A 20,205-nucleotide genomic window follows, 5' to 3' on the forward strand; every position below is an offset into this window, starting at 1 on the left:
CATCTTCTAGTATCATTAGGTACTTGAGACCTTCCAGCATACTCTGCTACTATGTTGACACTATCGGCTGGACTATCTACAGTAGTCCTTTCAGCATCTGCATGTACATGTGTTTAAGGCTGGCTGCATCCTATCCCCCTCCACCAGATGTTGAAAGGTCTGCTACTACAGGCTCGGTTCCCAGTGATGCTCTGATGGTAGGAACAGCATCAGCAACAGTGGTAGCAGGAGGATGAGAAGAGGGGGGACTTGGTGGATACTTTTGGAGAGGAGAAAGGAGAGAGATGCTGGACTCCTAGAGGGTGGAGGCTATAGAAATGATAAGTAGTAAGTAGAGGGGGTGGGAAAGGGAAAGGAATGGAATGGGGGACTAGAGGTTTGGGCTGGGCGAATGGCTGATGGTTCGCCTAGGCTGCATATTTCCTTGGGCCAGCTTCAATTAAATGGAAACTGAAATTCATTGCAAGTATGTTTATATTTGCAAAGGTGCTGGAAAGACCACAGAGGTTTTGAAAAGTTTTGTACTGCTACCAATGCAAATAAGCTATAGTACCAATAAAGAAGCATTTTGTGTACAACATGGGAAGTTATTTTATAAAAGAACACATTCAAACAAGAACAGCAACTGTAGGAATCCCTCCTATAGACCCTTCTCAAATTATGCTCCATCCCAATAAAAAGACAGTACTAGGATTTTAGTTTCAGAAACTGCTGTGACTGTCCACACTGAGTTTCAGCTCAAAGCCCCAGAAACTTGGTGTCCCATACTGTTCAAATGGATTAGTCAGGCCCAGAGTAGCAAAGGAGAAAGATGTGGCGCAAAGTGCAACCAACTTTACTCCTCTTGTTGTGATCAGTGTGTTTGGAAGGGGATGGGAGGAGGAGGCATCATTACTCAGCTACTTCAGCCACATTGCAGCTACCTCTTGGCCATGTGAGTCACCACTGCTGTTGTAGCCTCTTGGTTCCTGTGCTGAATTTATTTTATTTACCATATATTTGCACTTGCAGTGATATATAACATTTAAAACATGCAAAAATATGAACGAACACATTGGTAAATTAAAAAAAAAATTAAATCCATCCAAACAATAAGCACTCCTACCCCCAATCCCCTTAAAATGCTTCCCATGCTCTAGCCTACTTTTTGTCCCAATAACCAAACCTGACACTCTGGACACAAACAGCATAAAAAAATTCAAAGCCTACTTACACACAAGCCTCCAGAAACATCCATGCTTTCATCATTTTCCTAAACCTCAAATAGTCAGACTCAGGTCTGATCATCTTAAGAAACATGTTACACAACCTTAGGCCCCATTATTGAGAAAAGACCAGACCCAAACCTTCACCAACCTATAACCTTGTTTATCTGTGGCAAGTGTAGAATTCTACACAGGATGAGAATGCTGAACAAATTCTGCATTGCACCAAATTCTCCCATGAGCAAAATATCAATTGATCTGTGGGTAAGGCCTGAGAAAGGGTAGGCTTTACAATGCTGCATGTGGCATGAGCCTTGCAGGTCCCATCTGTCATCATTTTTTAAACTGATATTTTCAAGCTAAAACATTTTCCTGTTTATTAATGTAATTCCAAACAGAAAGGATGGAAAAGTTATGTACTAAAAATCTATGCTGTCCTGATTTCTCTTTCTTAGCAAGTGTTTTGTGCTTCCTGAAAGTGTTGTTCTAATTATGGTACCTATTAGGACCAAGCTTTAAATTTTCTTTGACTAGTTCATTTCCTTTTGCCGTAAGCTAGTCTTATGCGCAATTATATGTGCAGGAAGCAATTTTGCATTATGAGGGTTATTTATTATTTCCTATTAGTGAGCAGTGCATCCTGAGATAGATTAATTTAGAACACAATGTGCATGCTTCTAAAAAAAAAATATATATATATATAGATAGATATAAAAACAGAATAGGAGACAGCTTTCCTTCTCCATTTCTCGTTTGTTTTATATTTCTTTAATATAGTCAAGAATACATTTAATACCAAAATGTCATGGGATCGAAACACCTCCAAAAATAAATGGACTAAAAGAAGAAACCCATGAAAATTAAACCACAAACATTAGCACAGACCCTAAAAAGATCAGCTCAAGAAAAGATACAATAATAAAAAGAATGACCTGTGCCTCAAGGACAGTCCACACACAAGGGGCTAGATTCTATATTTGGCACCTGAAAAATCAATGCAGTAATACAATACGCCTAAGCCAATGGTTCCCAAACCTGGTCCTGGAGGCACCCCAGCCAGTCAGGTTTTCAGGATACCCACAATTCATGAGATAGATTCGCATGTAGTGGAGGCAGTGCATGCAAATTTATCTCATGAATATTCATTATAGATATCCTAAAAAAACCTGACTGGCTGGGGTGCCTCCAGGACCAGGTTTGGGAACCACTGGCCTAAGCGTATTCTCTAAAGTACGCCTAACTTTTATTGAATTGGCTTAAATTTCCGTGTGGTATATAGAATATGCTGAGTGCCGCTCCATGTGACCAAATTTGGTCAGGTTCATCGAGGCCATGTTTTACTGGCATAAATTCTGACACCTAAATTATGTGCAGTCCCCTGGATTTTATATAGTGCGCACAGTGTTCCGTGCCAAAATCCAAGCGGATTCTATTACAGCATGTGTAACTTAATTGGCTTAACAAGCTAATCAGCGTTGCTAGCTGCACTTAACAAGCAATAATAAGCACTAATTGGCAATAATTAGAATTTACATGCACAACTCGCTAAGCATATTCTGTAACGCACTGCGCCTAACTTCAAACATGCGCAGGCAAAAAGGGGCATGCTTATGGGCTGGGAAATGGGTATTTTGTGGGCATTCTGAAATTTGTGCACATAGTTATAGAATATGGCCCAGTGTGAAACTACGCGCCAGGATTTACACCATATTTTCATTGGCATATATGGATGCGCATAGTTTTAGGTGCTGGAACATCAACTAAATGTATTCTACATACCACACCTAAATCTAGGCACTGCTTATAGAATACACTTAGGCGGAAATGTTTTCTGTGTGGATTTTTTAATATATAGAATCCCCCCAGAGCGGGTGTATTCTATAATAATGTGCATAGAATTTCAAACGCCCATGTCCTACCCATTCCACACTCATAACCACAATCCCTTTGCAACTATGTGGCTTGGAATTTATGTGCATCACATTACAGAATACACAAAGAGGGGCATAATTGAACGTCGCTGGCCAAATAGATTGCCGGCGATCTATGTTGGCGGCGGCGCTACAGCTGTCCGGAACCGTATTATCGAAAAAGATGGCCGGCCATCTTTTTTTCGATAATACGGTTTAGCCCGGCCAAATGCCGTGTAGCTCGCCGGGTTTGAGATGGCCGGGTTTGTTTTTCAGCGATAATGGAAAGTTATGTCGGCCATCTCAAACCCCGGCCAAATTCAAGGCATTTGGCCGTGGGTGGAGCCAGCATTTCAGTGCACTGGCCCCCCTGACATGCCAGGACACCAACCAGCCACCCTAGGGGTCACTGTGGTGGACTTCAGAAAAGCTACCACGTACATAGCTCCCTTACTTTGGGAGCTGAGCCCCCCAACCCCCCCCCCCCCCAAACCCACTACCCACAAATGTACTGCACCCACTAAAATTGCTCCAGGGACCTGCATACAGCCTCTAGGACTTATTGCTGCTGTATAACTTTGGCACACCAGTTCACACCTGAAGACTAATCTGTCTGAAAAAGTCCTTTCTTGAAATAACGACGTTTACTCACAGTTAACTGCAGATCAGAGCTTGTGCCCCACTGGCAAAGAGTCCCCTGGTACTAAGATTAGCAGTAGGTCAGAGCTGGCACAATGGTGTACAATGCCCTCTTTCAGCACCATTCAAGGTAAGAACTACGTTCTCTAACATGGGTAACACAGGAAAGGGAACTAAAACTGGCTTACAAAAATGGCCACTACCGCATGGACTACAACAGGAAACAAAACAGGGCACACTCTGACCCAGTTAGCAGGGGGGAGAAGCACCATGGGAGTAGAGCCCAGTACCCTACACCCACCACAATGCATTGCTAATGTGTCTCTGCAGGGCACCTAACAGAAAAGGTGTCACACTCACCCGAGAGCCACATCGCAACTAGGGAAAGGCTGTCGGAGGATACAACACATTCTGCTGTCATGGAGGTGGGTACGGCATTTGAGGCTGGCATACAGGCTGGCAAAAAAGGTTTTTAGTTTTATTTTAGTTTGGAAGGGGATTGGTGACCACTGGGGGAGTATGGGGAGGTCATACCCCATTCACTCCAGTGGTCATCTGGTCAGTTGGGGCACCTTTTTGAGGCTTGGTCGTGAAAATAAAAGGACCAAGTAAAGCCAGCGAAATACTGCTTAACGCCGCTTTTTTTTCCCTATTATCGGCGAAAGCTGGCCCTGGTAGCCACGCCCGTGCCCGCCCATGTTCTGCCTACGCTAATCTACCGACACGCCCCCTTCAACTTTCACCGGCGAAGCAACGGGAAAGCGGCAATGCTGTCAAAAATGCTGCTTTTGATTATACCGATTTCGCCGCTTTTAAGAAATCACCGGCCATCTCCCGATTTGTGTCGGAAGATGGCCGGCGATCACTTTCGATTATAAGCTGGTTAGTGAGTTGTGCATGTAACTGTTAATTAAGTGCTGATAATTGCTTGTTAACATCCAATGAACAGTGCTGATTAGCTAGTTAACCAATCAAGCTACATGCAATGTTGTAGAATATACTTCAATTTCCACATGGAAATTAAGGAGCGATATATAGAATTTGGGTGAAAGTAGATTGTAAAAAATTGCAAGAGGATCTTATGAGACTGGAAAATTGAAAATCCAAATTTAGGGGTCGTTTTACTAAGCTGCAGTAAGCAGTAAAGCATAGGCGCCCCGTATAAGAGGCTTGGGGAGGCTAAGCCTCCCCAGCCCAATCGTCGACTTCCACTTGTGGTGCAGCCCGCCCTCCCGCCCCACGCATTTTCATCTTTTATTTCCGTGGCAGCAACGTCAATGAAGAAAAAGACTACAGGCTCGCCGCCAGTTTCTCCCTTCTCTCTGCACACAGTGTCCCGCTCTCGCGGAAACAGGAAATGCATCACCGCAGAAGGCGTGACACTGTGTGCAGAGAGAAGGGAGAAGCTGGCGGCGAGCCTGTAGTCTTTTTCTTCATTGACGTCGCTGCCACGGAGCGTATGGAGGTAAGCTCTGCCCCCTTTAGCCTCCCCAAACAGTTGGGCTACCGACCGTCTATGCAGTAAAGCATGCTTACCACAGCAAAAAATGCCTTACTGCGGGGTGCACTCAGGTGTCCCACAGTAATTTTTCCATGTGCACAAAAATAACATTTAATTTTTTGTGCTGAGGGAGGGTCTGGGGGTGGAGAGTGGGCATCAATCTGTGCTATGCTGATATCACAATCTTTAGTCCCATAGGCAGTCGGTGGCCCAACTGTTTGGGGAGGCTAAAGGGGGCGGGGTTAGGGGTGGGGCCAGGGGTGGAGCTTAAATCCATAATTGTCTGATCACACACAGAAAAAAAAAAATAAATGTCACAATTAATACCTTTTATTAAATTTAGATATTAGCTATGTATCATATGTCAAAGAATAAAGTGGTTGCTCAAAGCATATACTAACCACAATCGCTCAACTGCAAAACACTATGCACAACTTTGTGCAAAAACACACTCAGAACCTTACTGTACCATAAATATTACACTGGGCAGAACCTAATACACCAATATACCACCCATACGGAAAATGCAGACTGTCAACAATATTGAAATAAGGGATCATAATATCACAATTCTCATGTAGAGCCACAAAACATCCTAATTCATGTTTAATGTGGGATAAAATGTCATAAATAAGTAAATAAACTTTTAATGTTGAACATCTAATTCTCAAAGTGGACATATTCCAAACACTATAATGAAAATAAAATAATCTTTTCTACCTTTGTTGTCTGGTGACTTTGTTTTTCTGATTGTGCTGGCCCAGTATCCGATTCTGCTGCTATCTGTCCTCTTAACTCCGTTTCCAGGGCTTCCTTTCCATTTATTTGTTTACTTTCCGCCTTTCTTCTTCATTTCTTGTCCTACATCCGTAAGTAAAAGCTGGGTCCTCCGCAAACTTGACTGTCCAGTGGATCCAGCTTTTGCCTATTTTCTTCATCCATGTGCAGTTTTTCTACTCTCTTCCTTTTCTGTTATCTCATCTCCTTCCTCACTCCTCCCTCCCCCTCCATGTCCAGCAACCCTCCTCTCTCCCCTACCCTCCCCTCCATCCACCCATGTCCAGCAAATCTCCTCTCCCCTGCCCTCTCCTCTCCCCTTCTTCCACCATGTCCAGCAAACCTCCTCTCCCCTTCCCTCCATCCAGCAACCCTCCTCTCCCCTGCCCTCTCCTCTCCCCTTCTTCCACCATGTCCAGCAACCCTCCTCTCCCCTTCCCTCCATCCAGCAACCCTCCTCTCCCCTTCTTCCACCATGTCCAGCAACCCTCCTCTCCCCTTCCCTCCATCCAGCAACCCTCCTCTCCCCTTCTTCCACCATATCCAGCAACCCTCCTCTCCCCTTCTTCCACCATGTCCAGCAACCCTCCTCTCCCCATCCCTCCATCCAGCAACCCTCCTCTCCCCTTCTTCCACCATGTGCAGCAACCCTCCTCTCCTCTTCCCTCCATCCAGCAACCCTCCTCTCCCCTTCTTCCACCATATCCAGCAACCCTCCTCTCCCCTTCTTCCACCATGTCCAGCAACCCTCCTCTCCCCTTCCCTCCATCCAGCAACTCTCCTCTCCCCTTCTTCCACCATATCCAGCAGCCCTCCTCTCCCCTTCTTCCACCATGTCCAGCAACCCTCCTCTCCCCTTCCCTCCATCCAGTAACCCTCCTCTCCCCTTCTTCCACCATGTCCAGCAACCCTCCTCTCCCCTTCTTCCACCATGTCCAGCAACCCTCCTCTCCCCTTCCCTCCATCCAGCAACTCTCCTCTCCCCTTCTTCCACCATATCCAGCAGCCCTCCTCTCCCCTTCTTCCACCATGTCCAGCAACCCTCCTCTCCCCTTCCCTCCATCCAGCAACCCTCCTCTCCCCTTCTTCCACCATGTCCAGCAACCCTCCTCTCCCCTTCTTCCACCATGTCCAGCAACCCTCCTCTCCCCTTCCCTCCATCCAGCAACCCTCCTCTCCCCTTCTTCCACCATGTGCAACAACCCTCCTCTCCCGTCTGCCCTGTTTCCTTCCTGCCCCCCCCCCCCCCGCCGTACCTTTAAATATTATAGTTTTGCTGGAGTCGCGGGCAGCCGGCATTGAAGACATCGGCAGGCTTACCTCTTCCCTCGTTGCAAGTCGGATGATGGCTCCGCCCTCTTCTAACGTATTTCCTGTATCTACGAGGGCGGAGCCATCATCCGACTTGCAGCGAGGGAAGAGGGAAGGCTGCTGGAACCGGCGTAAGCCTGCCGATGTCTTCAATGCCGGCTGCCCGCGACTCCAGCAAAACTGTAATATTTAAAGGTACGGCGGGCGGCGGCGGCGGGGGGCGGGGCAGTGGCAGGCTGGGGAGGCTTAGCCTCCCCAAGCCTCTTATACGGGGCGCCTATGTTTAGTCCCATTTATCAGAAAGAAAAGGGTATTTCATTAAAATTAGAGATTGCCTTTATTATGTAGAAAAATAGATTTCCAATCACAGATTAAAATTAAATAGGTAGGTCAACATGACAACATCTGGAATGACATTCTTAAAATATTATTGTTCTCACAGCATGGGTTTATTTGCACAAGGACAGAGGGTTTGATAAACCAATGGTTTTTCTTCTATGTGAGTTTTTTACATTGGTTTATCAGGTACTCGTCCTATTAGCAATAATAAAAGAAAAAGGACCAGTGATAAGACTAGCTCCAGTAATAGCGTTGGCTCTCTTATAAAAGTACAGAGCTCATTGACAGAAACTTTTTCCTTTTTTCCTGTGTTATTTTAGTCACATCAGGATAGAGCCAGATCTTCTGGCCTACAAACATGCGGTTAGTTGATTTAAAATAAAGTCTCATTACTGCATTTAAGTCCTGCTGGAAAACAAAAGAGACTATCAACGTTCCTCTTTCCATCACGTTTGTATTTGATTGCTCCAAAATGGCTGTGACGTTTTGTAAATCCACTGAGTCTTCTCCCTCTACTTTGTTCATTGTGTTTGAAATGTAATAAATTTTATTCAAAGGAGGAAATATTTCTTGGGGAAAATTCAAATTTTCTTTCAAAAATCTGCAAAACATATCATTTGGAGAGACTCCCAACATTCTAGGAAAATTTAATAGTTGAAGGTTTAACCTCCTGTTATAGTTCTCGATTTGTTCCATTTTTCTTCTAATCTCAATACTATCTTTAATCACAGCCACTTTGAATTCTTCCGTTTGCTTAGAGTCTGTCTGTAAGGCCTCAATTTTCTTTGAAAAATCCTGATTAGCTACTTCCAAAGAGTTCTTCACTTCCTGTACCAATAAATTTAATGTCTTTACCTCATCAGAAGATTGTTTCAGGGTTCTTTCAATTTCTAGTAACTTCAGCCAGATCCGACTTAGATTCACCTCCGTCTCTCCTGCAACTTCTGATCTCCCCGTCAGGTCGAGCTCCCCTCTGGGCTCTTCAGAATCAATGAGGTCAAAAATTTTGGAAATGGGAGGTTCTTTCCTTCTTGCGTACCCTTGTAAATGTGTTATCAGGATAAATCAAACAAAATATATATATTATATGCCTGATCAGCTTCAGAACTTCTTAGATACCAAACAAGCTTAGAGATAAGAAGTATGGGAATAACGGTGTCACTATTTTTCTTGTTTAAAGTGTGATATTGAGTAATACACTTCACTAATTCCTACCCCCCTAATCTTTACATTGTGGTCTAAGGAAGCCAATGTTATATTAATAATTGAACAAAAGTTTTTCTTTTTTCCTAAGTTTGTAAAGTTATTACAATTGTGGCTGTATTATACTTTGCAGTTTGTATTTATCTGTATAAGTATATATAAAATAATAAAAAATTATAATATAAAAGTACAGAGCAACTTTCATTCTGTGGAGAACTGCCAAGCTTGGATGCATTGAGGTCCGTTTAAGTAAGGTAGCTTGTGCAAACACAGGCTGGGAGAAAAATACCCAAGTACCAGCTGGTAAGATCACTAAGAAATAGAATTTGAACCAGTGAAATACAGCAATGGAAACAAGGTGAACAGACAGGAATTTACTTTCCTCAAAAGTAACATAACATTTAGCTTCATTAGACCCCAATAGAAAGGGGGAGGGGGGGTAGGAATTTGTGAAGGTTACATTTTATTATCTCAAAACTATAAAGAAATTAGTGCCGCCGACATTCTCGTTTTACTCCTAAAAAGTCTCTATCGTTGTTTTGAGTCTAGGAAAGATTTAAGCTGATCAGGAATAAAGAACACATATTTTGTTTGGTTTAACCTTACAACACATTTTCATGGGTATGCAAGAAGGAAGGATCCTCCTAATTCTATTGTTTTAGAACTGATAGAAAGAAACAGTTTTCTTTCTTGTTGAGTGATCTTAGTCACATCTGAATAAATCCAGATTTTTTGTCCTCCAAATATACGATTTGTAGTTTTAAAATAAAGTCTCATTACTGAGTTCAAATCTTGCTGGAAGACAAAAGAGACAATCAACATCGCTCTTTCCGTTACTTCATCAAGAGTTTGTTCCAAAATGGCTGTAATATTGTTTAAATCCATAGATTTCTCTCCTTCTACTTTTTTAATTGTGTTAGGTATAAAATATATTTTATTTAATGGCGGGATTGCCTCATGGAAAATTAAAATTTTCTCTCAAAAATCTTGTGAAAATTTCTAATGGAGGAATCCCTACTAATTTAGGAAAATTAAGTAGACAAAGATTTAATCTTCTGTTAAAGTTCTCCATTTGTTCTAATTTTCTTCTTAATTCCATATTATCTTTTATTGCAGCCATTTTAAATTCTGTAATTTGAGTCATCTCTTTCTGTAAAGTCTCTATCTTAGAGAAAAAATCTTGTTTGACAATGTCTATGGAATTCTTCAATTCTTGTACGGTGGTATTCAGAGTTTTAACCTCTGCTGAAGACTGTCGCAAGGTTGTTTCCATGTCCAACAGTTTTGGCCATATCTGATCTAGGCTTACCTCCGGTTCTTTCCCCGCAGCTGATGTTACTATCACAGGGCCGGTTACCCCACAGGGTCCTCCAGCGTCTGCCTTTCCGGCTTGCGATGGGTTCCCGTCTCGGCTCACTGTGTGCGCAGGACACGGAGGAATCATAGAGTTCGGCGGGGGAGATAGAGATGTTTCCGCTTCCAGTGAGGTGGCCGCTTCACTGGCTCCTCCCGCTATGGAATCCAACCCACTGACTTCACGAGAAAGAGCAGGGAAGAAGCACTCCAAACCTGGCCTCATTGGCGTGGACGTACCGGTAGGTGTGGGAACTATCCGGACGACCCCTTTCCGTTTCGAATGAGGCATTATTCAGTAAGAAGAAAATGTTTTATCGAAGCTTAGCTGGAGCAGCTTACAAAGCCTCCGCTCTCGGCGCCATCTTGACACGCCTCCCCCCAATTCATGTCCTCTCATTACTAAGAGTGATTCTTAAAATAAGCAATTCTAATTTTGTTTTTGAAAATCATATTAAAATGTTAGGATTAGTATTTTCGAGCTCATTCAGATAATAAGGAAATCATTCTTACTTCTGAGGAAACTTAGATGAATTTGTAATCTTTTGGAGGTAACATTGTTTTGAATTGTAGTCCAAGGCCGTCTTCTTTCTATGTTAGATGAAGTTAAAAAGGTTTAATTGAAATAATACTCTCACAAGGAGCAGCAGTGGGATTTGAACCGGCCGCTTCTGGATTGCAAGACTGATGCTCTAACCACTAGGCTTTTTTGCAAGCAGTTTGGTGCCTTTTTTGTTTTTTTGGTTTCTATGTTAGATTACAGTAATATTATTTATGCAGGGAGCCAGAAAAACAGCTTAAAAGATTACAACTTATTCAGAATACTGCATTCTGCTTGTCAGCAAATTTGACAGTGTCACTCCTTTGTTGATGAATTTGCATTGGCTTCCTTTGGAAGCATGGCTTCATTTTAAGGTCTGTGTGACTGTTTACAAAATAATGTGGGATCCTTTTACTATAAGGTGTGCTGAAAATGGCTTGCGGTAGTGTAGGCACGGGTTTTGGGTGTGCACCAATCTATTTTTCAGCTCGCCTGTAAAAAAGGCCTTTTTAAACTTTTTTCCAAAAATGGATGTGCGACAAAATCAAAATTTCTGCACATCCATTTTGGGTCTGTGACCTTACTGTTAGCCATTGACCTAGTGATAAAGTCTCATGTGGTAACCGGGCAGTAATGACCTACGCGTGTCAAATGCCACTTGGTGTGTGTCTGATACGTGCGTCTGAAAATAAAAATTATTTTTCAGCTGTGTGTATCGGACACGCGCCAAAAATAAAATTACTACAAGAGCCACATGGTAGCCGGGCAGTAACTCCATTTTGGCACTCATTGGGTGCGCGTAGATGCTTACGTGGCTTAGTAAAAGGGCCCCCTGTATGGTTTAGCGCCTGCTTAATGTATGATTTAATCTATTTACATACTTCTAAATACTATATTCGTGATTCTGTACAATTACATTTTCCTAGCTCAAAAAGCTTGAAATGTAAGAGTAGTTATACAGCTTCTCTTATGTATCAAGCTCCTCTTATTTGGAATGAACTTCTGCTAGAAATAAGGTCATTGCAAATTTATTTTCACTTTAGGATAGTTTTTATAACTGGGTTGATAGGTTATTTGAATCTTTTGGTTTTAGTAATACTATATTTTATTGTGTTTGGTTTGCTGGATCTCTTTATATGTAATCCACATAGAACCTAATTGGGTATTTGCAGAATACAAGAATGTATGTAATGTAATGTAAATGGTTAGTATAGCTACATTGCCACACGCTAATCGATTAATGCATGCTTAGCGCATGAGCCCTTACCGCCTACATAATAGCCATGTGCTACTGGGAAAATTAGTGCATGGCCATTAATGGGGAAAAAAGAAAAATTGGTCCTTTTACCCTGGCAGTAGAAATGACCTTACTACACAGGAATGACCTGCATAAAGACAAGCTAAGGCCACTATTTACCGCAGTTTGGTAAAATGACCCCTAAGCATTAGTAAAAAGGCCCCTTCTTTAGCTTTGAGTTTAGCCAACCATCAAATTATCCCAACTGACTCTGTACCACACATCTTGTCCCCATCATATATCTGTTCTTGGTCTCTCAGCTATATGGTAAGCTGTATTGTAGAAAATCATTAGCATCATATCTATGTTAGTTGAATGTTCTAATGCATGCTTATTAGATGTATCATTAGTATTATGCTAACATTGTGTTATATCTCTGGTATTTGAATTCCAGTACTGTTAAATGTGTATATTTTTGATACTGTTTCACGGTAGTTATTAGGTTTCAATTTACTGTTTTCAAGTTTACCTCATTTATTGTAATTAGTTTGTTCTTGATTATTTTACTGTTTTTATGCTGTTAACAAAATTGTAAGTTTTATGTTAAACAGTACCTGTTGTTCACCGCCTTGGGTCAATCTCTTCATAAAGGCAGTGAATAAATCCCAATAAATAAATAAAGAAATAAATATAAGGAAGTGGGCACTGATGAAGTAATGATCTCATGGTTTTCCATTTATATCATTGATATAAATGGAAAACATATATCATTCCATTGATATATGTGATTTGAGCCTTTCTTCCTTATTCACAAATATATTTGTTAAAAATTGCTTTTGGTGGATTATTTTGTCAATGGGAGCAACAAGGAACAGCAAATTCATATATATATTTTCTCAAACCATTTTTAGCATTTTTTCAAAAATATTAATATTTAACCCCCCTATTTATAAAATCTCGTTAGTGGCTGCCAGTATGGAATGCCTACACAACCCATTCACTTTGAATGGGATGTGTCGACATTGCTACACAGCAGCCGCTAACATGGCTTTGAAATCAGGGGGGTAAAAAAGGTGTATGTATGTCTGTGATGTATGCCTGATTTCAAAGCCATGTTAGCGGCTGCTGTGTAGCAATGTCGACACATCCCATTCAAAGTGAATGGGTTGTGTAGGCATTCCATACTGGCAGCCACTAACGAGATTTTATAAATAGGGGGGTTAAATATTAATATTTTTGAAAAAATGCTAAAAATGGTTTGAGAAAATATATTTTAACCCAATATGGGTAATTATTGAAATATATGTTTAAGGATTATTCTAAAAGTTTATTACAACCTTTTTTTATTGGTTTTGCTCATCTGATGAGTTTGTTTTTCTCAATTTTATTTTTTCAAGCAGGTTCTGATTCTATGACCAAGGAAATCTCTCTCTTTAACCTGAAAGAAATGTTGAAGGTCAAATTTCTATCCACCTCCTGACTGAATGTGACAAGGAGCATGGACATAGATATGACCTCTATTTTTGAATATTGAAAAAAGTTGGAACGCTCCAAACTGTCCCCATAGAACTCTAGTCTTCCAGACCCCTTCAGTACCTCATCTTGAGGCACCTGGATCAAAGGTTTGTCTTACTACCTCCTGAACAAAAATGTCATTTGTTTCCATGCACCAAATGAGTTAATTTGTGGAGAAAATTTGCTGTGGGCCTCTGATAGCTAGCCCATGTCAACAAATGGTTATTAGGGTACATTTTATGTTTGACTACTACTTCAGTTATAAATCATTTTGGATTGAACTTTTGTTCAAGAAAGGTGGTCAATAAGTTTAAATTTAATATAACATAACATGACATATCAAGTGAAACTTTGGAAAATTCAGTAGAGATCTTCCTTGGCAATGGATGCTAATTTATCTTTAATGAAAGCTGCTACAGAAAAATCTCACAAATAATTCTTCAGTTCCCACTGCTCACTTGCTAACCCAAAGGGGCATATGCCTCCAGCAGTATGGCAGTACCTGAAGCTTTTTTAAAGATGAGGTAGGGCCAAAATAAGTGTCACTGGAGGGAGGTGCAGTCTCCCCCCCTCAGATTACAGCATTGCATCTGTGGCTTACTGCTTGGGTTCTTTGGCATAGGCAGTGTCAGACCAGTCCTCCTGCCTTCAAAAATAACCCTGGAATAGCTGTACTCTGGAATACACTGCCACTCACAGATTTTAAAGGTGAGGATAATCACAATAGGGATAGAGCTTTATTCTTATGATTATAATGCAGAGTCTCTAGCTCACTGGGTAGGCTCTTCAGTATATTTATTTGTTTATTTATTTTATTGCATTTGTATCCCACATTCCCCCACCTATTTGCAGGCTCAATGTAGCTTACATAGATTTGTTAACATTGTCAGTTCATGATATCAGATACAGTTAGTAATGTGTGACAATCAAGGAAGGGAAGAGAGAAGAAGGAGGAGAGTGATTAGGGTATTTATAGAAGGTGGGCGTTCATAATTGAGTGGTTGGTGAGGTGACTTAGTGAGGCTATCTGTTCTCAGTTGTAGGCCTTGTTGAAGAAGAATGTTTTCAGAGATCTTCGAAAAATAGTTGTTTCCTTGATTGCTTTCAAGTCTGTAGGTAATGCATTCCATAACTGCTATCAGGCCAGAGCACTTTCTCTCAGTGAAGGCCCTGGAACTGTTGCACCCATTTCTTCTGCATTTCTGTGTACTTGGTTGGAAACAATATACTTGGTTTGATAGACTTTCAGTCTGTCCCAGTACATCAATACTTATGTTATGAGATGAACACCTCCCCAGGAAGTCTCAGGCAATTAGAAAAGGAGTTCTACCTACAACAGACAGAGGCATCTACTTGTCTAGCTGACAGTCCCAACATACTGAAATGGAGTCAGTGAACCAAATCTTCTCCACGTCTAAGCCTAGAAGAAAATGGAATAAATAAGACGTGAAACTTGGAAGGTCTCTCCCTTACTGTCCATTCATGCTCAAGGTGAACAAAAAAAGAGTTTCAGTTAATACATAGGAATATTCTGCAATATATTTATTAAAGCATTCAGTAATCCTTCTGCATATTGTGGTTATTCTTCTTATATATACAGCATACAATCCTCTGAAGATATAATTTCCCAGCATCCTTTTAGGTATGCAAATTAGTTCTTCAGTGCTTGGTAATACTCCCTTGTGAAAGGAACAAACAAAAACCTTTGGTTGCTGCATCACTTCAGCCTTAATCTCACAGCTTTTTAGTGACCTTCTGCTGCTTCCTATCAGGTTTAAAACCTACAATATTCCCTCTTTGTTATCCAAATTAGTTTCTTTAATTCCGCTGCTTTGTTTTAATACAGCCATTCCAAACACTAGCAGGATATAGTCCACTTGGCTTCTCTTTCTCAAATACCACACACTTTTCTTCTGCCAGGGTTCTGCCATACCCCTTTTGATATCTTTACTGCTCATGGTAGAAGCAAGTAACAGGAGAAGATCCCTCCCACATGGTTTCCTTTTACCACAAACCTCCCCATGACCATTCCCAAAAAGTGCAGCCAAACTACCAGAACATTTACTCTCAAAGGAAAATTATATACAGTTTATTCCTGCCATCTTTCCTCTAAAATCTTTCTTCTGTAGTAAAGAATTCAACAGGAGTTAGCACCAGCATTCTCAGGGTTTCTGACTCAGGGCAAGGCTTTACTTTTCTCCTCTGAATTCCAATGGCAGGGTTGTCTCCCACAGAATACTCTTCCCAGTCCTGCATGGGGCTCTGCTAACATCTCTTCTCTGTGATCAGGGCCGTGCCTAGGGTCTCTGGCGCCCCCCTGCAGACTATCAGTTGGCGCCCCCCCGTGAAAATGATCACCCCCCCCCCATGAAAATGATCGCTCACCACTTGCCACACTGAAAGGAATTGTCAGCAATATTCTTAGAAACAAATTGCTATACATTGCAAAATAAGATAGCAGATGTAAATTCTCAAAGTGGACATATTCCAAACGCTAAAATGAAAATAAAATAATTTTTTTCTACCTTTGTTGTCTGGTGACTTTCTTTTTTCAATCATGCTGGTCCAGTATCTGATTCTGCTGCTATCTGTCCTCTTAACTCCATTTTCAGGGCTTCCTTTCCATTTATTTCTTTACTTTTCTCCTTTCTTCTTCATTTCTTGCTCTATATCCATTTCCAGCAATTTCTCCTCTCTCCCTGGGTCCTGCCCTCCCATCCATGTCCATTCTTGTCCCTCTCTGCCCTTCCCTCCTCCATCCATAGCCAGCAATCCTCTCTCCCCTCCCCTTCCAGCAATTTGTCCTCTCCCTGGGCCCTGCCCTCCCATCCATTCAAGGTCTGCCCTCCCTCTCACTCCCCATTCCATCCAGGATCTATCCCCCCTCTCTCACTGCCCCCTCTTTTCGGCTCCCAGTTCCCACCTGCGGCTGCCCCTAGTTCCAGATCCATTGATTCTCCCATCCACCCCTGCACCAGGCATGACCCCATTCTCCCTCCTGCTCACTTTTCAGACCCCAGTTCCAGCTCCATGCCCCTTCTCCCCCACCCAGTCCCTTCTGCCCATCCGAGTCCCCCTCACCCCATCTGTCTCCCACCCAGTCCCTTCTGCTATCCAAGTGCCCCCCACCCTCACCCCATCTGTCTCCCACCCAGTCCCTTCTGCCCATCCGAGTCCCCCTCACCCCATCTGTCTCCCACCCAGTCCCTTCTGCTATCCGTGCCCCCCACCCTCACCCCATCTGTCTCCCACCCAGTCCCTTCTGCCCATCCGAGTCCCCCTCACCCATCTGTCTCCCACCCAGTCCCTTCTGCCCATCCGAGTCCCCCTCACCCCATCTGTCTCCCACCCAGTCCCTTCTGCTATCCAAGTGCCCCCCACCCTCACCCCATCTGTCTCCCACCCAGTCCCTTCTGCCCATCCGAGTCCCCCTCACCCCATCTGGCTCCCACCCAGTCCCTTCTGCCCATCCGAGTCCCCCTCACCCCATCTGTCTCCCACCCAGTCCCTTCTGCTATCCGAGTCCTCCCCCACCTTCACAGTCACCCCATCTGTCCCCCACCCTCACCCTGCTTCGTCTTCTCCCTGCCACCCGTCTTTAAAAAGAAATTGCCGACGAGATAGCGAGCGCAGCACCTCGTGTGCAAGTAAATGAAGCGAATCCGATCATCTCATTGGGCCTTCCTTCACTGTCCCGCCCTAGAGGAAATAGGAAGTTGCGTCAGAGGAGGGCGGGACAGTGAGGGAAGGCCCAATGAGATGATCGGATCCGCTTCTTTTACTTGCAAACGAGGTGCTGTGCTCGCTCGGCAAATACATTTAAAGGGCTGGTGCGGGGGGGGGGGGGGTGCCAGGATGAAGAGCAGCGGGAGCGGCGGCACCCCCCCCTCTCTGGTGCCAAAAGATTTAAAGTCCTCGGCGGGGCGAGGGTAAGCACCGCGGCGGCGCCCTCCAGAGGTGGGCGCCCCCCTGCGGCGCTTACCTCGCTTACCGCATCGGCACGGCCCTGTCTGTGATTGGAGCATTAAACCTCCTGGATGGATCTGTGAAAAACCAACTTGCTGGAATGTTCACCAGCTGTCTTCCCTGAGCTCATCCCCCCCCCCCCCCCCAGCCTTTAGAGAGACACACATACACATACATACTCCCTTCCATTATCATAGGGGCTACTGGGCTACTAAAACCCCCCTCCCGATAAGGAGTTCTGCCTCAGGCTTTTCTTAGCCCCTCTGCTGTCTAAAGCTAGTGATCCCAATGCCTTCTGGAACATGTAGTTTCTGATTTTCCCTGCTACAGTGACAAACAATGACCAATTACTTGTCACAGTACTTATGTACTTTTTATTTCACATCAGCCTGTATAGGAGGCAAGTGATAAACAGCTAACAAATTGCAATTTGGGAACAATTATCTTTTCGTGTTCCTTTTTTTCTGATACAATCAAGACTTTTTGTTCAATTGCAGATGTTCGGGTCAATTCAGACTTACAAAGAAATGAGCCATTCATGTCCATTGCTAACGGCTATAGATGGGCAGCATCCAAATTAAACACATCTCCCAACACATACAGTACTTGGCAAATGCCATTTTGTTGGATTAGTGTCACGACATCTTATTTTCATCCCTATGGCAATAGCATTAGCTTATAATATGACAGAACTAGTGAAATGAACATACTGCTAATTGAAAGTTATCATTTTCTGAGGGTTGAATTAAGGTAACGATTACACTGAGGCTGGGCTTTAAAACTTTGCAATATGAAGTCAGCTGTGGACAATTCCTTAACTGGTGTTTGGAGGCTTAACATCTGACTGCAGTCTATTGGCATACAGAGAATTTGAAAGTTTTGTTTTTACCCATTCCCTCAATTGTATTGAAATCTGAATCATGCATACACATTAGTGACATCCTGAAAACCTGACTTCTTTGGGACTCTTGAGGACTGAAGCTGCCCACCCTTGTTCTACATGTGTTCATTTGTTTGTACATTCTGCCAGCATCTGAAGTCATTACAGAAGGATTGTATTTGTTGCAGCACTTGGGCAATGAAGTGCTGAAGTGATGGATTTTGGCACATGCAAGAATACAATTTGTGGACTTGCAAACATTGGAAGAACACATACAAACACATCATTTGTTACCCTGAGAAACATGACATTATAGAAGACATTTTGAATGGGACCGACTTTTGACAGTACAGTACTTGGAATTCAGTCTGAGTTAGTGATGTGCATTTGATTTCTGGTTTCTGTTTGGAACATGTTATGTATGCATTAAGGGGCTCGGGGCGGCCTTTTACAAAGGCGCGGTAGGCTGTACGTGCATGCAGCATGTGCCAAAATTAGACTACCGCCAGGCTAGCACACCCCCCCCCCCCCCGGCAGTAATTTTGGATTTGACGTATGCCCATACCTCCGGGACAAATTATTTTTTAATTTCCTACCACGCACAGCGTTTCTAGGATTAATTGGCAGTTGGTGTGCGCCAACTGGTCATCGCATGTGTAGCGCTTGAGCCCTTACCCCTAAATCAATGGGTGGCATTAAGGGCAGGCTATAAATAGGCACACACTAGTTTCAGTTTTACCGCAGGCCCTTTTCCTGACCCATTGAAAAAAAGCACTTTTTCCCAGATGCGGTAAAAACTGGCCCGGTGCAGGCCAAAAACACGCGACCACACTACTGCAGGCCACGTTTTGCCACAACTTAGTAAAAGGACCCCATAGTTATCTATGTGGACTACTGTTAATTTGGGTTATTTTACTACAAGTTGTGCTCTTTTAGCACAGGGTCCCATTTTATTTAATGAAAACCTGTGCTAAATTAGAATAACTTGTGGTAAAATAACCCAACTTAATGGTAGAACACATTGATAATGTCCCTCCTAAACCTTCTAATTAATGCAAGTAAAGTTAATTTATGTGCATTAAAAATGTAAATGCATTAATTAAATGTTATATGCATTAATTTATGAAATGAAAAATGACCAAAAATTGGCTAAAATATCCCAAAAAGAATACTGTGGTTTGCACCTCCACAAGCATAAGCATGCTATTCTAGCAGTTTTTTTTTTAAAGCAGGTTGCAACTGAGCAGATTCACAGTGTTTTGCTAGGCTTATGGTGCCAACCTTTTTGCTTTTAAAATGTATTTGGAAATTTATGGTGTATGAAGTTTTATTTCAAATGGATAGCACCTATTAGTTGTGTTTAATAATGTGTGCATTTTGGACAGAGTGTGCGAATGAGGCAGTGTGATTGAAGTGTGACTAGGTATTTTTTGGCTTTCTTGGTCCAAGGATCATGCTCAGTGCATTTTCCCTACCTTTTTTTTTTAATAGGGAAACTAGATCAGCTGAGTGATTTTTTTTTTTTTTAGGCTCAACAAGAGATAATTGAAGTCATGCATAGAGAATTGAGACTGATATACATTCCACAGCTCAGACATGGGTGGGCTCCATATCCTTCATTATATATGCATCATCACCTACTTTGTCACTGTTCAGCTTCTCGCACAGCTTCTGCTCCAGCTACGTTTAGTGTTTATTTTATTTGATGACCTTTTCAAGGAGCTATTCATTATGGCCTCCTGTCCAAAGTGAAAATGGGTGATTCAATTCCTTTTAGAAGTTTAGAAGTCTATTACTGCCTGGAATAAATTAAAGCATTTTCAGTGGA

Source organism: Microcaecilia unicolor, chromosome 3 (genome assembly GCF_901765095.1).
Source record: "Microcaecilia unicolor chromosome 3, aMicUni1.1, whole genome shotgun sequence".
In the NCBI taxonomy this organism is placed as follows: Eukaryota; Metazoa; Chordata; class Amphibia; order Gymnophiona; family Siphonopidae; genus Microcaecilia; species Microcaecilia unicolor.